Below are 7,573 nucleotides of genomic sequence, written 5' to 3'. Positions count from 1 at the left end.
GCTCCGGCGGGCCCCGCCCTCCTGCGCGCCTCCCCATTGGCTGGGCCCGCGGCGCCGCGCGCTGATTGGGTGGCCGCCAGCGCCGCTGTTGCCAGGGGAGCCGGGGCAGGGGAACGGGGCCGGGGAACGGGGCCGGGATGCGGAGGCTGATCAGTTCCGCCCGGCCCGGCCCTTCCACGGGAAACGCGGGGAAACGCCGGCTAGAGAGCGGGGCCGTGGAGAGAAGAGGGACCACGGGAAGAAGCGGCCCCTCCGTGTCGGCCCTTCCGCCCGTGCGGGCCCGCCGGGCACCCTCTCTTGTAACCAAGCTTGGAGCCACCCCCCAGCACCCACAGGCAGGAGCCAGCCCCGTACACCTCCCTGACCTCTGGGTTATTACATCTCCCAACCTGTGGGTTATTACGGCTCCCTGACCTGTGGGTTACACCTCCTCAGGCCGCAGCAGCCATGGACAAAGCTCTCAGTCACCTCCCCTCAGTGCCTGCTTGGAAACCATTTCTCTGTTGGCTTGTGACACATTCGGACGTGACCAGGGCACTTCCATCACTCGCCCCGTTGAGGAGGCAGAGGAAGAACATCTGAGCGTCCCTTGAAGCTCAGAGGGCTGTGTGACTGAGGTCACTGTTCATCCCGTGCTTCTGTTTCTATTCCACCAAAACTCTCACTTAGGCAAATGCAGCCCAAAGTCCTGGAAGCTCCCCCTACTTGGCTTTACCCTGGATGACTTCTCCGAGCCAGTGTCTGATGTCTGAAATGCAATCGCAGTTATGAAGGTTTGCATACAAGGCCATGAACTGCGGGTAACAACGGAGCCACCAGCATTGTAAGAAAAAAAAGACGGAATAATGAGATTATCGCAGTTTAAATTACTAAGCAACAGTTTCTCTGACAATGAACTTAGTAACGCTCTGCCATCTATTTAATCACGCTAATGAGACAGAACAACTCCACTTAGATACAAATTACTCTGCATTTCATTTAAATAAGGGTCAGGGAGCTAAATGCCACACAAGCCACCACACTTCTGCTGTACAGCACATCCAGCAAAAGACCTCCTTTGTTTCCAGAATGGACCCAGGCTTTCTGGCCATGAGCTGCCAAGGCAGGGCTGCACAAGGCATCTTGCTCAAACCTCCCACCTCCACTCCCCAACCGCCTGTGCGTGGGCCCAGAGCCTCTCTGGCTTGGGAACAGCTCCTTGGTTTGGAGAGGTGAGCATTGGTTTACCAAACAGATTCAGAGGGCAAGAGATTTCTAATTTGTCTTTGTTCTAAAGTAATAGCATGCACAGTCTCTTGTGTAAGAAACAATTATATCCCCCAGTTCCCACTGCTTAAAATATGCCTCTTGTTCATCAGGCTGACAGTCGAAGCCAAGCAGCACGGCTTGTTGAGAATCTTCTCACTTATCCGGCTGGTGCCATCATGATCGTCTTAATATAAAAATCTGGTTTGGTATGTGTCTCTCACCATTTAAAACTGATGACTTCCCTTGGATATTTAAAAATTTTGTTTCAAATCCATGCCTCTTGGGCTGAAGCTGGTCGTGCGAGAGCAGGTCTGTAATAAACTGAAGAAAACTGACTGGCAGTTACGACTGGATTATTCACACATGCTAGTAGTCTTAATCTTTACTTGGAAGCCCAGAGCTGGCCCAGGGCTCACATCTGATATATGTTCCCTGGCCACAGGGAGAGGGGAGCTAAGGTGACATCCCATGGGGCCCTTTCCCAGTGGGTGGCTGCATGATCCCTCCAGAGGCCAGGAATATTCCCACATGCTCACACCAGCATTAGGTTTCCTCAAGCCTCACTCCTTGCTGCACTTCTTTCCATTCCTCTTAATTAGCGGGGGAGTAATTCCAGGCTATGCAAGTCATTCAGCATCTCCTCCCTCCTCCACGATCAGCTTCCCCAGTACAGTTCATGCCTGTAATAAGATGTCAGCCTCGAGCTCAGCTTGGCAAGCCTTTCATTCCCGCACTGCTCTTGCCTGCACATGGCTCCTACTCACTTCCTAAACTTCCAGCCCCCCATCCCATCAGCTCTAGGATGAACCTCCAGCTAGCTGTGCTCCCAGACACACAAGGCAGGCTGATCCTCTGGCTGCATGGCTGTCCAGGTGACCCCACAGCACTTCTTGAGAGCATTTCACTCCGAGCAATGGTGTGAGGCCGGTATAAGGCGCTTTAGCTGCAGGAGCCACTGCAACAGCAACACAGCTCAACCCTCCTCAGCCCTCCTCCTCACCTAGACAAAGGAGATGAAGCATTTAAGCCGGTGAGGATCTGCTCCTGCAGGCAGTTTCTTCCACTGCCAAAACCATTCACAAAATAAACAGGCAACAAACATTCAAATTCCACAAACACCTTCCTCTCTCTTGTGTACACTGTGTGTATATATACATACACATATGTACAATTTTTAAGAGCTGGTGAAAAGTGCCAAACTGACAGTTTGAAAGAAAAAGCACTTCCTGTTATTTACAAAGCTGGTACAATATAGGAAGCAGCAGAGCAAACTTCTCCCTCTTGCACTGTCATCTCCACAATCCAGAGGGAACACTCTTAAGCATAAAGTTAATGCATATTCATATTTTTCATCTTCCCTGCTAAGGACCTAAGAATTGAACTTTTTACAGGGAGCAGAGAACTGTTATGCAGTTCCCTAATTCGGTATTATTCTTACCATGTGAGGGTTGCAAATTTCATTTATATGAAAACCAAGACCCTGAATCAAAAAAATGTAACCCTCCCCAAAACTCAGCCACTTCTCACCAACCCAGTTCCAACACAATACAATGTTCTAACTGCATATTCCTCACCCACAATCTTAATCCCATGCTCTGTCTGCATGGTGTGGTCTGTGCCATTTTTACGTGCCTGTGGTAGTTCAAATTAATGCACATGGTTTTAGTTATTATTTACTTACAAAACATTTCATCAGAGGATGTGTCTGATTCAGGACTCAAAAAGCCAGGCCACTAAAGGAGGACAGCACTTAATGAAGCAGCGGGAAAATGTCATGCTTTAAAGGTGTCTTGCACGGAAATAGATTCCATGCTCTATCCTCAGTCCTCCCGAGGTCAAAAATAATAATTATGAGAAGGGAGCTGGAAGAAGGAGGATAGGAAATGGGGATTTTTTGAGCAGGGCAGCAGGAAAGCTCCATCAGTTTAGTCACCTGCTGGGCAGCCCTGTCCCTTGCCAGGCACTTTCTATTACTCCTGAGCAATTACATACTGATGAATGAGTCACAGAAGAAAAACACAACTGGACTTTGTTTACTGGGGTGCAAGCTCAGCTCTGCGATTTCTCAAGAGCTGCAGAGATGCAGAGCTGGCAGTTCTGCTCCACTAGCCAAGGTGTGAGGGACCGCAGGTGAAGGATCTGTGCTTTCCTGTGAAAGGCTGTGATTAATGGTAAGGGTTTTCTCCACCCCAAGTTCCTTCTACCTGATCTGCCCAGGCCCAGGAACCACAAGCAAAAACATCTGTAACTTATGGTTTAAGGTTTAATTTGTTGGCTGTGCTTCGGGCAAGCGGGGAGCACACATAAACCATGGTGTGCTGACAGCAGGGCCAGTGGCAGTGCCCAGTGGGCAGGCTGCTCTCCTGCTGGGAAGGGCTGAGAGCCACGACCTGCACTCAGTGGGTTTTTGCAAGAGCCTTAGACTGGCTGTGTGTGCCTGTGTCCGGCTGCCTGAGGAAGAGGAAGGAGAGCAATCAGAAAAGACAGCAGCAACAAAGAGCTGCCTCTGAGCCAGCCACACATGCAAACTCCCATGCCCATCCTGAGAGATCTTCAGCCTCTTCAAAAACCAAAGACTATTGCCAGATCCCCTCTTGGGGGTTGTGGATGAGTCCCTCAGCTCCAGAAAGCCTGCCTTGCCCACTCAGCCATATGGAGCCCTGGAGACAGTGTCCATGGGCTGCTAACGGAGATCCGGCTTGGGCTCCTGACAACAAAATGCCAGTTACAGCCGTGACCCCTTCACCAGTCCTGTCTGCTGAGGCTGTAGCTCTCCAGCAGGACTCTCTTACCTAGTGATCTGCTGCCACGGCAGAATTCATGTGCTATTGTAGGATAAACCAACTTGCCAAAAAAAAAACCAAGAAGAACAATACTTAGATAGCAAGTGCCCAAAGGTTAGGAGAGGCCAGAGGGTTTTTTCCATACAATCTTTTCTAAGTTTTTCTGGTGGGCAAGGCAGAGCCTTTAAATTCACGGGTAGGACCCCAGCTCCTGATGTGCACTGGTAACACTGGAGGTACACATCTGTGGCTGCCCTGGCACAGTGGCATCACTCGCACGTGGTCTTCTGGCACTTCTGGAAAAGTGTGCTGGGAATCTGTCAGGCTAGTGGGGACTGTGTTTGGGCAGCAGACTTTGCAGCCAGAGTCAAAACCCAAATCCACAGGTTTGGGTCAGCCCCTTGCTCCTGCCTCCTGTGTCAGTGCTGCTGTGCTCCATGGGCGACCATCTCAGCTGCCACTGAAGCCAGAAAGAGCCAGCTGTTTCCATTTCCCCTTGCATTCCTAGGCTGAAGCAGCACCATCCCCCAGTGCCTCACCTCCTGCAGCTTTGCCAGCTCATTCTGCTCGTTCTCAGCCTCCCTTGGGCACTCCTTGGTAAATAAATCCCCCTGCTTCTTTCCCTATCCCATAGGGCCAGGCAGTAGCACAAGGGCCATTCCAGCGGGCTAGAATAATTATCTCCTTTTGTGTTATTATTTGTGGAACAATTATGTTTATCATGGTGATGCTTAGGGCCAGACCTGTGTCCAGGATTGTGCTTTCTACTTCAGGCTTTGCCCAGAGACCCTCGGTCTTGGTTGGGGCACCCAGACCTGTGGCACTGCTCTCTGCCCTCTATGCAGTCACAATTTCATGGCTTTGCCTTCAGCAAAACAGTCCCAACTCCCAAGTGTGCATAGTAGCATGACTCAGAGCTGAAACTCCTCCAGTGAACATTTTGGGAACTTCCCAATCTGAGTGATACTGGGCTTTGGCTGGTGTCCCGCAGTCACACACCCCACCACACCTACCCACCTGGCACTGCCAAAATGTCACTGGCACTGCTCAGCACAGCACAGCAGTGCAGACTATTTAGGCAGGGAAAAGCCAGTTCAGATAGGTATATCAATCAAAGTAAGTCAGCTTGCCCTTCAGCTGCTTTAAACCTGCCACCCCCAGCCTTTGAATACCATTTTTGCTTCTGTGGCCACTTTGCACAGCCTGGTTTTGCCCAAAGATAGACCCAAAATCCTGCTCCCACTGCATTTCTGTGGGATCGGGGCCAGTCCCAGCAGACCCTTTAGGAGGTGTCTGCAGGCAAGAGAAGGTCAGAAGCTTTGGCTCGGCAGCTGCAGACACCCCTCACTGAGTCCCTCAAGCAGAGAACTGGTTACAGAAAACTTCATGTCCCCATTCAACAAACTTAATGCTTGCAAGATTTTGCACCACTAAGTCAAACAAGATAAATAAAAGCTGGCAAAAATAGCAATTGAGAGGGGACTGTCTGTATTTCACACATCACAGGGCACCTTTTGTGCAGGAAGGAAAGGGCTCGTGACGCCTCACTCACCACCATCCATCTCGCTGCAGATGGGCCGACGCTGTCTGTGAGACCTGCTTCCTCACAGAAATCAAGTGTGGCTCTGGCTCATGATGGTACAGACTCACCAGCAGCTCTGTTTCCTGCCCACCAAGCCTGCAGCAACCGAATAACCACAGGCTTGGGCTGCAGATGCTCTGGCACTAATGCCCCACTGCAGGAAGCAAAGCCTCCCTCCTTTTCCCCTTCCCCTTTCAGTGTGCCCCTGTGGGCAGCCTCCCATTCCTCCCTCATTTTATCTCCTGGAGAGGAGCTTGGATATCGGTTTCCTCCTGTTCCTTCCCTTGCCTGCTGCTCCCGTTAGCTTTTCTCTGAGAAGCCACCTACCAGTGTGCCCCTTACTGTGGCCATCAGGGAAGAGATGACGCTGTAGAAGTCAGAACATACTCCCATGTACCTTTTAACTTTGCAGATGAGCATTTTCATCTCACCTTGAAGGGAAAAACTCTGCCAAGTTCTCCAAAACAAGGAGGTCCGGCCTGCCTCAGAAAAAATCCTCTTCAGTCATGGAAGAGCAAAATCCCTCTCTTTGATGGATTTGTTCCCACTGAGGAGCTGATGGTGCTCATGGCAGAGCCTGCAGTACTGCAGGGCAGGCTGGCAGTGGCTGTGAGCTCCAGGGTTATGAGCCCCCTCAGGGCCATGGCCATGCAGGGAAGCTCAGCCTCATGTGATGGGCACCATGGAGGAATGGTCTGAGCTCCTGCAGGTTCCATAACTTAGTTCATGGGGGCTTTCTGAGCATATTGCTCCACTCGTTAGCAGACCTGTCCCAAAAAAGCACTGTAATATGTGTCCATGGCTGTGACTTGCACCCTCCTGCCTCTTCTGCAGGCTCTCCATCCTGGCTTACTACCCAGCTATAGTTTTCCCCACCAGCTCTCCATGGATAAAAGTGCAAACCGGAACACCCACATGAGAGTCAGGAAGGATGGGGATGATCAGTGCTGTCTCCCAGCTGGGATGAACACGCTCCATCGTGTCTCCAGGCCCGAGGGAGCCGGCAGCAGCAAGCACTCCTGGCCCATTGCCCCTGCAGCAGCAGCACTTCAGGCAATGCCAAGTGGATGGACTGAATCAGCATTGATTTGGAATGTAATTTCTTATGAATTCTGCCCTCCCATCTATCCCTTCCCTGCAGTTTCTCATGCTGCTTCAGGAACTCTTCCTCAGGCTATTTTTAGTACCTGGTTACATCACTGCCAGTTTCTGCTGCTTTCAAACAGGCACCGGCTGAGAACATCCAGGCATCAAGCCTTCGGGGCTGTAAGGATGGGAGCTTTATCACTCAGCCAGCAGACAACCAGGCTGCACTCGCCAGCTGCCGGATGGAGCCTGGTTTGGGAAAGCAAACACAGGGCATCTCAATGGTGCCTGACAGGGAGGAGGAGCACCCTGCTGCGAGAGCCCCCGCTTCCCCCTGGACTGGGGGATGCTTTCCGGCAACACTGCCATTGCCTGGCTGTGCAACAGCAAGCAAGTTAATTAATCCTCCATGCTTCTCCTCTTCCCAAAGAGAGGGTTTATGCTGACCTACTTCTTACAGAGAAATTTGAAAAGGGTTTCAATGTCCATGATGAGCAAGTGGCACCAAAAGTGCTAATTATGCTGGCTGTTCACAGAACCCAGAGCACTGTTGAGGCAAAACAAGAACATCACGGAGCAAGTAACAGAGAGAGCTCCTACTGCAGGGAAGTCAGTCTGGCAACTGGCTCATGCTTTCGGGCAAGAGCAATTCACGTGCTGACCAGCCATGTGGAAGGATGGCTCAGGTTGTGAGGTGGCACAAGCAGCCACGTGGCAAAGAGGAAGCTTCGCCTGGCACCTCTTTGCAAGGAGGGCACAGAGGTCCCTGCAAACCCTGAGGAGACAGCTGTGGGCAGCTAGCCTAGGGCAAGTGATACAGCCCTGGGGCAGCAAGGAAAGGCAGGGGATCTCCAGCAAGGCCTCAGCGTGCTGG

General features: G+C 51.5%; 1 long non-coding RNA gene across 1 annotated transcript; it reads left to right on the top strand.

Moving 5' to 3' along the window:
* Nucleotides 1–120: 120 nt before the first annotated feature.
* Nucleotides 121–5,498, top strand: LOC113992422. The gene is made up of 2 exons (XR_003542246.2): nt 121–1,211; nt 1,359–5,498. It is a non-coding gene; the product is annotated as an uncharacterized LOC113992422 (long non-coding RNA).
* The last annotated feature ends 2,075 nt before the right edge of the window (nt 5,499–7,573 follow it).

Source organism: Pipra filicauda, unplaced genomic scaffold (assembly GCF_003945595.2).
Source record: "Pipra filicauda isolate LSUMZ 115617 unplaced genomic scaffold, ASM394559v2 scaffold165_size2600900_pilon, whole genome shotgun sequence".
Classification (NCBI taxonomy): Eukaryota; Metazoa; Chordata; class Aves; order Passeriformes; family Pipridae; genus Pipra; species Pipra filicauda.
Note: the sequence above shows the minus strand (reverse complement) of the source record. Positions and strands in the feature narration are given on the sequence as shown.